A 12,412-nucleotide genomic window follows, 5' to 3' on the forward strand; every position below is an offset into this window, starting at 1 on the left:
CCAGCTAACAGCCACGAAGGAAATAGGGACTTTTGTTCTACGACCTTATGGATCATGGACTCTGCCAACAACCTAAATGAATTCTTCCTTGGAGCCTCCTGTTGAGAGCCCAAGACAGCTGGCAGGTTGATTTCAGTATTGTGAGACTGAAGACAGAGGAACAGCTGAGTGAACCCAGGTTTCTGGCCTAGAAAACAGTGAGATAATAAATATGTGTTGTTTTACTTCACTGTGTGTGGTAGTTTTTTGTTTTGTTTTGTTTTTCTCTTTTAATGGCAGCAATATAAAGCTAACACAAGTGTGCGTATAACTTGGTTTGGAACCCCAGAAGCTCTGAGCTCTGTGGAGACATTCCTGTCCAAGCTCCTCATACTAAAGGAATCTTAACTTCTACCTGCCTCTTAAATATTGTTGTACCCATCAGAATAGCCCAAATTAAAAAAAAAAAAAAAAGAATTGACAGCACCAGATGGCTGAGCATGTAGAGCAACCAGAACTCTCATACAATATTCATGGAAATGTAAAATGGTATGACTGCTTTGGAAATACTTGTTGCAGTTTCTTATAGAACTAAACATATAACAATACTATCCACCAGTAATCCTAATTGTAGGCATTGGCCTAAGAAAATAAAATCATATGCCAAAAAAAAATACCTTTACATGAATATTCAAAGAAGATGTAGTCAAAATAGCCCCAAACTGGGAATGGCCCAGGTTTTTATCAATAGGAGGATGGAGGAGAAAAAAACAAACAAACAAAAAAAAACACTGTGATAACTTCATAATAGAGGATATGATACAAAATGTCCAGAATAGGCAAATCCATAGAGATATAAAGTAAAATAATGATTGCCAGAGGCTGAGAAGAAAAGATTAAAAAATGCTTACCCCTTGGAAGGAAGTTATGATCAACCTAGACAGCATATTGAAAAGCAGAGACATTACTTTGTCAACAAAGGCCCGTCTAGTCAAGGCTATGGTTTTTCCAGTGGTCATGTATGGATGTGAGAGTTGGACTATAAAGAAAGCTGAGTGCCGGAGAACTGATGCTTTTGAACTGTGGTGTTGGAGAAGACTCTTGAGAGTCCCTTGGACTGCAAGGAGATCCACCCAGTCCATTCTGAAGGAGATCAGTCCTGGGTGTTCATTGGAAGGACTGATGTTGAAGCTGAAACTCCAATACTTTGGCCACCTGATGCAAAGAGCTGACTCATTTGAAAAGACTCTGATGCTGGGAAAGATTGAGGGCAGGAGGAGAAGGGGACGACAGAGGATGAGATGGTTGGATGGCATCACCGACTCAATGGACATGGGTTTGGGTGAACTCTGGCAGTTGGTGATGAACGGGGAGGCCTGGCATGCTGCGGTTAACGGGGTCACAAAGAGTCGGACATGACTGAGCGACTGAACTGGAACTGGAACTGGGACAAAAAGAAGGACTGAGGAGTAACTGCCAATGTGTATGGGATTTCTCTTGGTGGTGATGAAATTTTCTGGAATTAGATAGTGGTAATGGTTACACAATCTTGTGAATATACTAACAACCACTAATTTGTAAACTTTAAAGGGGTAAATTTATGCTATATTAATCATATCTCAGATTCTTTTTAAAAAAACATAAAAGAGAAAGAACAAATTACAGACTTTTACTATAGGAATCTTTTTTTTAAATTTACTTTTTTATTGAAGGATAATTGCTTTACAGAACTTTGTTGTCTTCTGTCAAACCTCAACATGAATCGGCCATAGGTATACACAAAAAAATGGAATGGTTCACAAATTTGCATGTCATCCTTGTGCGGGGGACATGCTAATATTCTCTGTGTCATTCCAGTTTTAATATATGTGCTGCTGAAGTGAGCACTACAGGGATCTTAATTACTGTATGCCTCTTAACTATGTAATGACACAGATGAATCTCAAAAACTTAGTGCAAAAGAAGCTTCACACAAAAGAGTAAATAATGTCTAATCTCACTGATGTGAAAATCTAGAAGAAGCAAAATTAAACTATGGCAAAACCAATTAGGAAAACTAGTTGCATTTAGGATGATAGGAGTGAAGACTGTGGAGTGGGATGAAAAGATTTTGGTGTGATGGTACTGTTTTATATCTTGATAGATGTTTGGGTCACAAAGGTATATGCATTTGTCAAACCTCATCAAATAGTAACTTAGGATTTGTGCATCCACTGCATGTAAATTTCATCCCACAAAAAATAAACAAATACTGAACTTCAGTAAAGCCTATGTAGGCATAAAAAACAATATTGTATTGTCAGATAAACAGAGGGATGGATGAATAAAGCAAGCATATAGTAAGATGCTAATTGTAGAATCGAGAATTATGTTTGAAATTTTCATAGTAATAAGTTGGCCAAAAAGTTTGTTTGGGTTTTCCATACCATCTTATAGAAAACTCAAATGAACATTTTGGCCAATCCAATAAAATGACAGAAAAATACTGCTTTCTCTTTTCTTGAATATTTATAATGAAGGGTGTTGTTGTTTAGTCACTAAGTCATGTCTGACTCTTTGCAGCCCCCTGGACTGTAGCCCACAAGGCTCCTCTGTCCATGGGGTTTCCCAGGCAAGAATACTGGATTGGGTTACCATTTCCTTCTCCAGGGATCTTCCCGACCCAGGGGTCAAACCTGCATCTGCTGCACTGGCAGATTTCTTCATGGCTGAGCTGCCAGGAAATCCCCATAATGAAGGATACTCATCTCATAATACCGTCCAAATTATTGTTCAACAGCTCTTGATGTCAGAATCATCTTCCAGACAGTAAGATTTTGCTTTAATTCCATCTATCAGCCCTTGTTTCATCTTCTGGGATCCTCTAGATAAAGTCTACTCCCAAAACCCTTTAGAAGCCTGCCTGGGGTAATGTAAGAACATGAATTATGGAGGCTTCATGACCTGCTTCTGTCCCTACTACGTCACTGCTCTAAGTGTAGTTCTCCAACCAGCCACCAAGGCATCACTTGATAGTCTGTTAGAAATGCAGAATCCTGGGCCTTGTCTCAGCACTACTGAATCAGAATCTGCAATTTAACAAGATCCTTGAATCCTCTGAGTGCAAGTCAAAATTTAAAGAATAAGCTGGAGCAATAAAGCAAAAATATAAATGTGCTTGTACCAGGGTAGTAGCATTAGGGAGAGTGAATTCAACAGAATAAAGACATTATTAGGAGCAATAACTTAAGGAACTAGTAGAGTGAGAGTGAGGGAGGATGGGAAAGAGAGAACCTGGACCTGAGAATTCTTAGTGTCTGCTGTTTGGCTGACATGGACACAATGCCAGACTTAAGGAATATGTCTGTCCTTAGCTGCTTCACCTCTCAAGCTTTACTTTGATATGCTCTCCAAAGAGTTTTGCTTTGATATCCTCTCCAAAGCTTCCCTGGTGGCTCAGATGGTAAAGAATCCACCTGCAATGTGGGAGACCTGGGTTCAATCCCTGAGGGGGGAAGATCCCCTGGAGGAGGACATGGCAACCCATTCCAGTATTCTTGCCTGGAGAATCGCCATGGATAGAGGAACCTGGTGGGCTACCATCCATGGGGTCACAAAGAGTCAGACACTACTGAGTGACTAAGCACACACCAAATATAAAACCTCTTTCTTCCAGTCTGGTGCTTCTATGAACAAAACTCTTGAAAACCTTCTTTGCAAGGTTTTGCCCTCATTTTGCTCATCCAAAGGCATTTTCAAAGTGAATAATATGGCTTTCCTTCCATTTCCTGCCTCCTCCTTCCAATTATGTAAACACACCACCAGTGTTTTAAGCATTAAAAAGGAAAACATGATATAGATCAATTCATCAATATTTCTAAATGAGGCTTTTTCATGATAGAATGTCTACCCAGGGACTAGGGCTCTGACTTCTTAATACTGATAACCTTGGTTACTGGGACTGCCTGGAGGGTCTTTTGTTCTGATGCTGTTTTAATGAACACACAAACACTGTTTTCCAACTCAGAACAAATGTCCAGAAACACGTCCCCTCCTCACCCTTCAGGAGTCCTTTCCTGATTTTGCAACTTGTTTTAACTCAAATGGTCCTTGCTGGTGGTGAATGTTCCCTCTGAGCACGCTGGGAGCTCACCTAATTGGGTCTGTCTCATTGTGACCTGAAATAGCGTTGACCTAGGGCTGACTCCCTGGCTATCTCATCCTTCAGGGTTCAGCTCCAATAGCACAAATGACACATGCTTAGAGAAACCCGCTCTAACTTTCCCGCCTGCCTCTCAATGTGGATCAGGCACTTAGTAACCTCTTGGATTATGTACATCCTTCTGTTCTAATTATAGGGGGAAGAAATAGATATATTAACCTAACAGCTGCCGTAAAATCCTCCTGGGGCGGGAAATGTTTGTCTATCAAAGTACCTTGATTAACTCCTTGTAGTGGAAGGTGAGACCCTGAGGACACGGTTAGAAAGTCAGGAAGTGAAAGAGATTCGTAAATTGCTCAGTATTGGGAAATCAGTGAGGCTGAGGAGTAGAAGAGAGCAGAGACGTGAGGGGAAATGGCAATGTGGCAAAAGATTAGAGACTGAATGCTGAGCACCTGTGAAGCTTGAAGGTTGCACTCTGGTCCTCTGATTACCATAACTGATAGCACAATGGTTATCTCCACCTCTCCCTGGAGGAGAAAGAGCATGGGAAATAAAGAACAGAAAGTCTTTATGGAAATAGAGCTATGGATGTGGAGATGCATTGATAAGCACAATATCTCACTTATTCAAAAATAACAAATTCTAACACAGTCCATTACCTGGGGAATAGACCATGAAAGGTATGTAACTGACATCAAGAGTCAATAGCAACCCTCAATAATAAAGCATAGCTGTCATTGACAGAGCTTGCACAAGACATCAGACGCTTCACTGAATGTTTCTCCTCATACACCATATTGTGCAATACATGCAAATATCACGTGCATAGTTCCCGTATTTCTGATAAGGAAACTAAATCTTGGAAGGCTAAATGAATGCCAACGTTCTCTGCATTAGAATATGATGGACCTTGCTCTCATTCCCGAAAGCTCATTCTTCACCAGACACATCTCAACCAGACTCATCTTCCGCAAGATAACCCAAAGCGCCTATTAAACCATATCTCCATCTTTTAGCATAAAATAGTCCCTTGGGTTACAGAAGAGTTTATTTACACTATATATAACAATTTAAGGATTTCCCAGGTGGCACTAGTGATAAAGAACTGCCTGCCAATACAGAAGATATAAGAGACATGGGTTCGATCCCTGGGTCAGGAAGGTCCCCTGGAGAAGGGAATGGCAACCCATTCTAGTATTCTTGCCTGAAGAATCCCGTGGACATAGAAGCCTGGTGGGCTACAGTCCATGGGGTTGCTCAAAGTCAGACACAACTGAAGCAACTTAGCATGCACACACACACACACAAACACACAACAACAACAATTTAATGTTATACAACTATTTGGGTGATTTATTTAAACATCCAAAACTAAACATTTAATGAGAAATGGTGGTAAGGAAACCTGAGAAGTAGATGCATTGATAACGCCAACAAGTGTTGTGAAACTGAATACCACTGGGTGAAGATAAAAGGAACAACAACAACAACAAAAACACACAATCCAAGCATTAAAAAAACATGGGTTCTAGGTCAAGCAGCCCAAGTGGTCACAGTACTTGGGTACAGAACGCGGCTATGAAGAACATTAAAAAGAAATCTTGTTTTCTGTTTCCCATTTCAACATTGCACGAAAGGATAAAATCCAACAAAAATTCAACGCAAATGGCTAAAATTAACGGTGGTGCAATGGAACAGCTCTCGCTATGGAAAGAGGTTTACGCTGGCCTTGCTCATGTTGGTGCTGTGACCAGAGGACCCCACCGTTCTGAGTCATCCCTTGCTCTTCTCCATAGCTGGAATATTAATTGTACCTATTTCTGAGGATCTTTGTGAAGAGGAAATGATGACATGTATAACAGGCTTGGCACGTATTATGTTCAGTACAGCTCTGTTAAGTCACATTTAAGGATAGCCTCATTGCCCAAATGGAAAAATTCTGGCATTCGGAAGGGATTTCCAACATGGAGCAGGTCTTTTCTGAAAAAGCGTATGGTATTCACTCATCATTAGGAGGAGAAACAGGAGGTGGCTTTCCCACCCCTGGGTTATCTGTCTCCACTTTGTAAGGAGAGCCACAACGTGTCATATCCACTCGCTCTCACTCTCCCATCCCAAGCAGCATTGCCCAGGAGACAGAAATAGCATTCATCGAAAGCCGCAATTACCTCATTTCACTGGCCTGTTTATATGAGATGTGCCTTGCCTCACAGTGACAGCACGGGGCCAAAAGTCCAGCAAACAGAGCCGCTGCTTGTCCAAGAAATGGCCCTGCAAACAGGAGGGGACAGCATGTTCCCTGAGTAGATTGGGACCCTTGGCTGTTTTGTGGGTGTTTTTGTTTTTCAAGCCAGAAACAGTGTCTGCAAACTCCTGGGGAATTCCCAAGCCCTATTCGTCAGGCGGCCAGGCTTCCTCTGACATCATCTCTGAGTGATGCGGGGCAGAGAGAGGGTCACACACGAGGCAATCCCTGGGCAACACTAGCACGATTGCGGGAAGTGAGAGGGCTGGTGCCAGCGTGGTCAGAAAAACAAGGCGAACTTTCTGAAACAGTGCCTGGTATTTGGTGGGTATGCAAGCAATCAGTCTTGAACAAAACTGACTTCCAGATTGTGCATCCAGTATATGACAGAGATGAGATTTTAACTAGGGTGACCAGTTGTCATGGTTTACCTGGGGCTAATGGGCTTCTCCGGAGATGTGACTTTGGGTGCTAAAATCAGGAAGTGTGTGCATGCTAAGTTACTTCAGTCATGTCCAGTTCTTTGTGACCCCATGGACGGTAGCCCACCAGGTTCCTCTGTTCTCGAGGTTCTCCAGGCAAGGATACTGGAGTGGGTTGTCATGCCCTCCTCCAGGGGATCTTCCCAACCCAGGGATCAAACCCATGTCTCTTAAATTTTTTGCATTAGCAGGTAGGTTCTTTACCACTGGCACCACCTGGGAAGCCCCGCAAATCAGGAAAGTCTTGGGCAAATTGGATTGAGTTTATCACATTAGTTTCAACCCAGATTTGTCTGACTCTAGAACTCATGCCATTAAACATAAAACAAAAACCTGTCCTCAAGGAGACTTAAGTTTAATAGGGGAATTAAACATGGGAACAGATACTCATCATATATATTGAGAGGGCCTATTGCTTTAGAGAAGGATTAACAGCTAAGCCAAGCACCATTCGGCAGCATCCATCATTCCTCCTTTCTAAGAGCGATCCAGTTTTGTTCAGGAAATCCTTCTACTAAACATGTGTTTCAGTGAGCCGGGCCCTGAAACTGCATTCCCCTTGTCACTGATTGGTTTAGGAATGGGCATGTGACATTATGCTGGCCAATGAAACATGAGAAAAAGTCTTAGGGTCAGATTCTTGGAAATGTTTTCTTGTTCTTAAAAAGAAACCAAGGTCAACAAAAGCTCATTTCACACACTGGCTGTATTTATGTCTGTAAGTGACATTTAGAACCATGGTGGCTGTTTTAGATTTATCAAGGGACTAGAGCTAGGCTGGATGACGGGGAGGTTAGAAAGGACCTGCATCTTTTATGACATCATTGAGCTATTAAATGAACTGACCTATAGCCATCATACCTGAGGATTGAAGTGCATTGCCTTTATGTTGAAATTATTTGAGACAAGATGTTTTGTTCTATAGTCTACAACATTAAAAAAGATACACTATCCAAATGTGACATGCCATCAGATGAAGCAGAGATGCTCACCAGTTGATGACACAAGGGAAGGCTTTAGGAAGGATAAAACACTTTAATTGTGCTGTGGAGGAAGGATATAATTTCAGTTGACAAAACAGGCATAGGAAATAGCACTAGTAAAACTACAGAGCAAATGTAACCTAGGAAAAGCTGGAGAAAAGCAAGTAGTCTAATTTGGCTAAAACAGAGGTTTATGAAAGTGATCAATGGAACAGGAAGCAGGAAATGTACTCAGGAAGTAAATCATAGAAGATGTGAATCCCAGGCTAAGTAAATTAGACTTTCCCCATAAATGATGAGAGAGCCACAAAAGACAGGTGGCTAGAACATCACCATACACCATCCCCAAACTATTGTTGACCACTCAGATTTCTCCTTCATTTAGATTTGCTGACTACATAGAGCTATAATTCTCAACTTTGGAAGCATGCTAGAATCATCTGAGGTGATTATAATCACCTCTTTCCTCTCTCTATATGCCACATACGTGGGATGTGAACAGAGTATATTGCTCTGGGACTGCATGATTTTTACTTTGTGATAAGCTCCTCGGCGCAAATCATAATTGAGAATAATGGACTTGGCCATCTATAACTGTGTATTTTAAGTTTCAGTTCAGTTCAGTTGCTCAGTCATGTCCAACTCTTTGTGACTGCATGAATCTCAGCAGGCCAGGCCTCCCTGTCCATCACTAACTCCCGGAGTTCACTCAAACTCATGTCCATCAAGTCAGTGATGCCATTCAGCCATCTCATCTTCTGTCGTCCCCTTCTCCTCCTGCCCCCAATCCCTCTGAGCATCAGGGTCTTTTCCAGGGAGTCAACTCTTCACATGAGGTGGCCAAAGTATTGGAGTTTCAGCTTCAACATCAGTCCTTCCAATGAACACCCAGGACTGATCTCCTTGAAGATGAACTGGTTGGACCTCCTTGCAGTCCAAGGGACTCTCAAGAGTCTTCTCCAACACCATAGTTCAAAAGCATCAATTCTTTGGCATTCAGCTTTCTTCACAGTTCAACTTTCACATCCATACATGACCACTGGAAGAACCATAGCCTTGACTAGATGGACCTTTGTTGGCAAAGTAATGTCTCTGCTTTTGAATATGCTATCTAGGTTGGTCATAACTTTCCTTCCAAGGAGTGTCTTCTAATTTCATGGCTGAAATCACCAACTGCAGTGATTTTGGAGCCCCAAAAAATAAACTCTGACACTGTTTCCACTGTTTCCCCATCTATTTCCCATGAAGTGATGGGACCAGATGCCATGGTCTTCATTTTCTGAATGTTTAGCTTTAAGCCAACTTTTTCACTCTCCTCTTTCACTTTCATCAAGAGGCTTTTGAGTTCCTCTTCACTTTCTGCCATAAGGGTGGTGTCATCTGCATATCTGAGGTTATTGATATTTCTCCCGGCAATCTTGATTCCAGCTTGTGCTTCCTCCAGCCCAGCGTTTCTCATGATGTACTCTACATATAAATTAAATAAGCAGGGTGACAATATACAGCCTTGACATACTCCTTTTCCTATTTGGAACCAGTCTGTTGTTCTATGTCCAGTTCTAACTGTTGCTTCCTGACCTGCATACAGGTTTCTCAAGAGGCAGGTCAGGTGGTCTGGTATTCCCATCTCTTTCAGAATTTTCCACAGTTTATTGTGATCCAAACAGTCAAAGGCTTTGGCATAGTCAATAAAGCAGAAATAGATGTTTTTCTGGAACTCTCTTGCTTTTATGATGATCAGCAGATGTTGGCAATTTGATCTCTGGTTCCTCTGCCTTTCCTAAAATCAGCTTGAACATCTGGAAGTTCATTGTTCATGTATTGCTGAAGCCTGGCTTGGAGAATTTTGAGCACTACTTTACTAGCGTGTGAGATGAGTGCAATTGTGTGGTAGTTTGAGCATTCTTTGGCATTGCCTTTCTTTGCGATTGGAATGAAAACTGACCTTTTCCAGTCCTGTGGCCACTGCTGAGTTTTCCAAATTTGCTGGCATATGAGTGCAGCACTTTCACAGCATCATCTTTCAGGATTTGAAATAGCTCCACTGGAATTCCATCACCTCCACTAGCTTTGTTCATAGTGATGCTTTCTAAGGCCCACTTGACTTCACATTCCAGGATGTCTGGCTCTAGGTGAGTGATCACTCCATCATGATTATCTGGGTCATGAAGCTCTTTTTTGTACAGATCTCCTTTGTATTCTTGCCACCTCTTTTTAATATCTTCTGCTTCTGTTAGGTCCATACCATTTCTCTCCTTTATCGAGGCCATCTTTGCATGAATTGTTCCCTTGGTATCTCTAATTTCCTTGAAGAGATCTCTAGTCTTTCCCATTCTGTTGTTTTCCTCTATTTCTTTGCATTGATCACTGAGGAAGGCTTTCTTATCTCTTCTTGCTATTCTTTGGAACTCTGAATTCAGATGCTTATATCTTTGCTTTTCTCCTTTGCTTTTCGTTTCTCTTCTTTTCACAGCTATTTATAAGGCCTCCCTAGACAGCCATTTTGCTTTTTTGCATTTCTTTTCCATGGGGATTGTCTTGATCCCTGTCTCCTGTACAATGTCACAAACCTCCGTCCATAGTTCATCAGGCACTCTATCAGATCTAGTCCCTTAAATCTATTTCTCACTTCCACTGTATAATCATAAGGGATTTGATTTAGTTCATACCTGAATGGTCTAGTGCTTTTCCTTACTTTCTTCAATTTAAGTCTGAATTTGGCAACAAGGAGTTCATGATCTGAGCCACAGTCAGTCCCTGGTCTTGTTTTTGCTGACTGTATAGAGCTTCTCCATCTTTAGCTTCAAAGAATATAATCAAGCTGATTTCAGTGTTGACCATCTGGTGATGTCCATGTGTAGAGTCTTCTCTTTGTTGTTGGAAGAGGGTGTTTGCTATGACCAGTGCATTCTCTTGACAAAACTCTATTAGCCTTTGCCCTGCTTCATTCCGTACTCCAAGGCCAAATTTGCCTGTTACTCCAGGTGTTTCTTGACTTCCTACTTTTGCATTCCAGTCCCCTATAATGAAAAGGACATCTTTTTGGGTGTTAGTTCTAAAAGGTTTTGTAAGTCTTCATAGAACCGTTCAATTTCAGCTTCTTCAGTGATACTGGTTGGGGCATAGGCTTGGATTACTGTGATATTGAATGGTTTGCCTTGGAAATGAACAGAGATCATTCTGTCATTTTTGAGATTGCATCCAAGTACTGCATTTCGGACTCTTTTGTTGACCATGATGGCTACTCCATTTCTTCTGAGGGATTCCTGCCCACAGTAGTAGATATAATGGTCATATGAGTTAAATTCACCTATTCCAGTCCATTTTAGTTCACTGATTCCTAGAATGTCGATGTTCACTCTTGCCATTTCCTGTTTGACTACTTCCAATTTGCCTTGATTCATGGACCTGACATTCCAGGTTCCTATGCAATGTTGCTCTTTACAGCATCACCAGTCACATCCACAACTGGGTATTGTTTTTGCTTTGGGTCCATCCCTTCATTCTTTCTGGAGTTATTTCTGCACTGATCTCCAGTAGCATGTTGGGCCCCTACTGACCTGAGGAGTTCCCTTTTCAGTATCCTATCATTTTGCCTTTTCAGTCTACTAGAATATCAATCTGTAAGGAATACTTCAGGCCTTCTAACACTTCTCATTTTTGGCTAGTCACTGTCCTATCTACCTCTAAAATAATTAAAAGCATTGGCCTTGTAAATATACTATTACCACCATGACTGGTATCATTTTAATTGGGATTAAAAGGAAATACATAGAAGTTAAACGACATGTTCAAACCCAACCTGAATATTAGTATATGATCTGGGACTAGAAACAAAGCTTCCAAAGTATTTATCTAGCTAGCAGTCCTTCCACTAAACTGAGTTGTTTTCTCAGTTATATCTATTTCCCCAAAAGTTTTCTATTTTTTGTGTAGAAAACATGTGTTATATTTCTCTATCTCCTCCTATCTACATCCTCCCACTGTAGCATTTTTGAGTACCTTTCTTTTATATGATTGATTAAATCACACTTATCTGGCAATTCCAAAACAGTAGCCTGCATCAGAATTACCTGGAGAGCTTGTTAAAACAAACATCTGGGCTTCACCTCCAGAATCCTTAATTCGGTATGTATGAAGTGATTCGTATTCATAGAATATTCTCAGGTGAGGTCTAAGCTGCTAGTCCAAAGACCACACTGAGAATCACTGTCTGTGTGTGCTAAGTTGCTTCAGTCATGTCTGACTCTTTGTAACCCAATGACCTCAGCCCACCAGGCTCCTCTCTCCAAGGGATTTCCCAGGAAAGAATACTAGAGTGGGTTGCCATTCCCTTCTCCAGGTGATGGGGGCTTTCTAGGTGAGAATCACTGCACTCATCCAAATCCAGAGGTGGATTTTTTTGTCTGAAGTTTATTTTTTAGCCAAGAAAATCTGGTCTGGATCCTGGATCTGATGCTGTGTGACTTTGAGCAAATTGTCTCCTCTGTTAAGTCCCAGTTTTCCAATCTATAAAAGGGAGCTATTTATAAATACATAGAACGCTGTATCACACAGTTGGTAGCATATAGAAAAGATT

At 41.3% G+C, this 12,412-nt stretch overlaps 1 non-coding gene across 1 annotated transcript; it reads right to left on the reverse strand.

Moving 5' to 3' along the window:
* Window positions 1-1,759: 1,759 nt before the first annotated feature.
* LOC112584051 lies at window positions 1,760-1,866 on the reverse strand. Its single transcript, XR_003108410.2, has one exon. It is a non-coding gene; the product is annotated as a U6 spliceosomal RNA (small nuclear RNA).
* Between the last annotated feature and the right edge of the window lie 10,546 nt (window positions 1,867-12,412).

Source organism: Bubalus bubalis, chromosome 3 (assembly GCF_019923935.1).
Source record: "Bubalus bubalis isolate 160015118507 breed Murrah chromosome 3, NDDB_SH_1, whole genome shotgun sequence".
In the NCBI taxonomy this organism is placed as follows: Eukaryota; Metazoa; Chordata; class Mammalia; order Artiodactyla; family Bovidae; genus Bubalus; species Bubalus bubalis.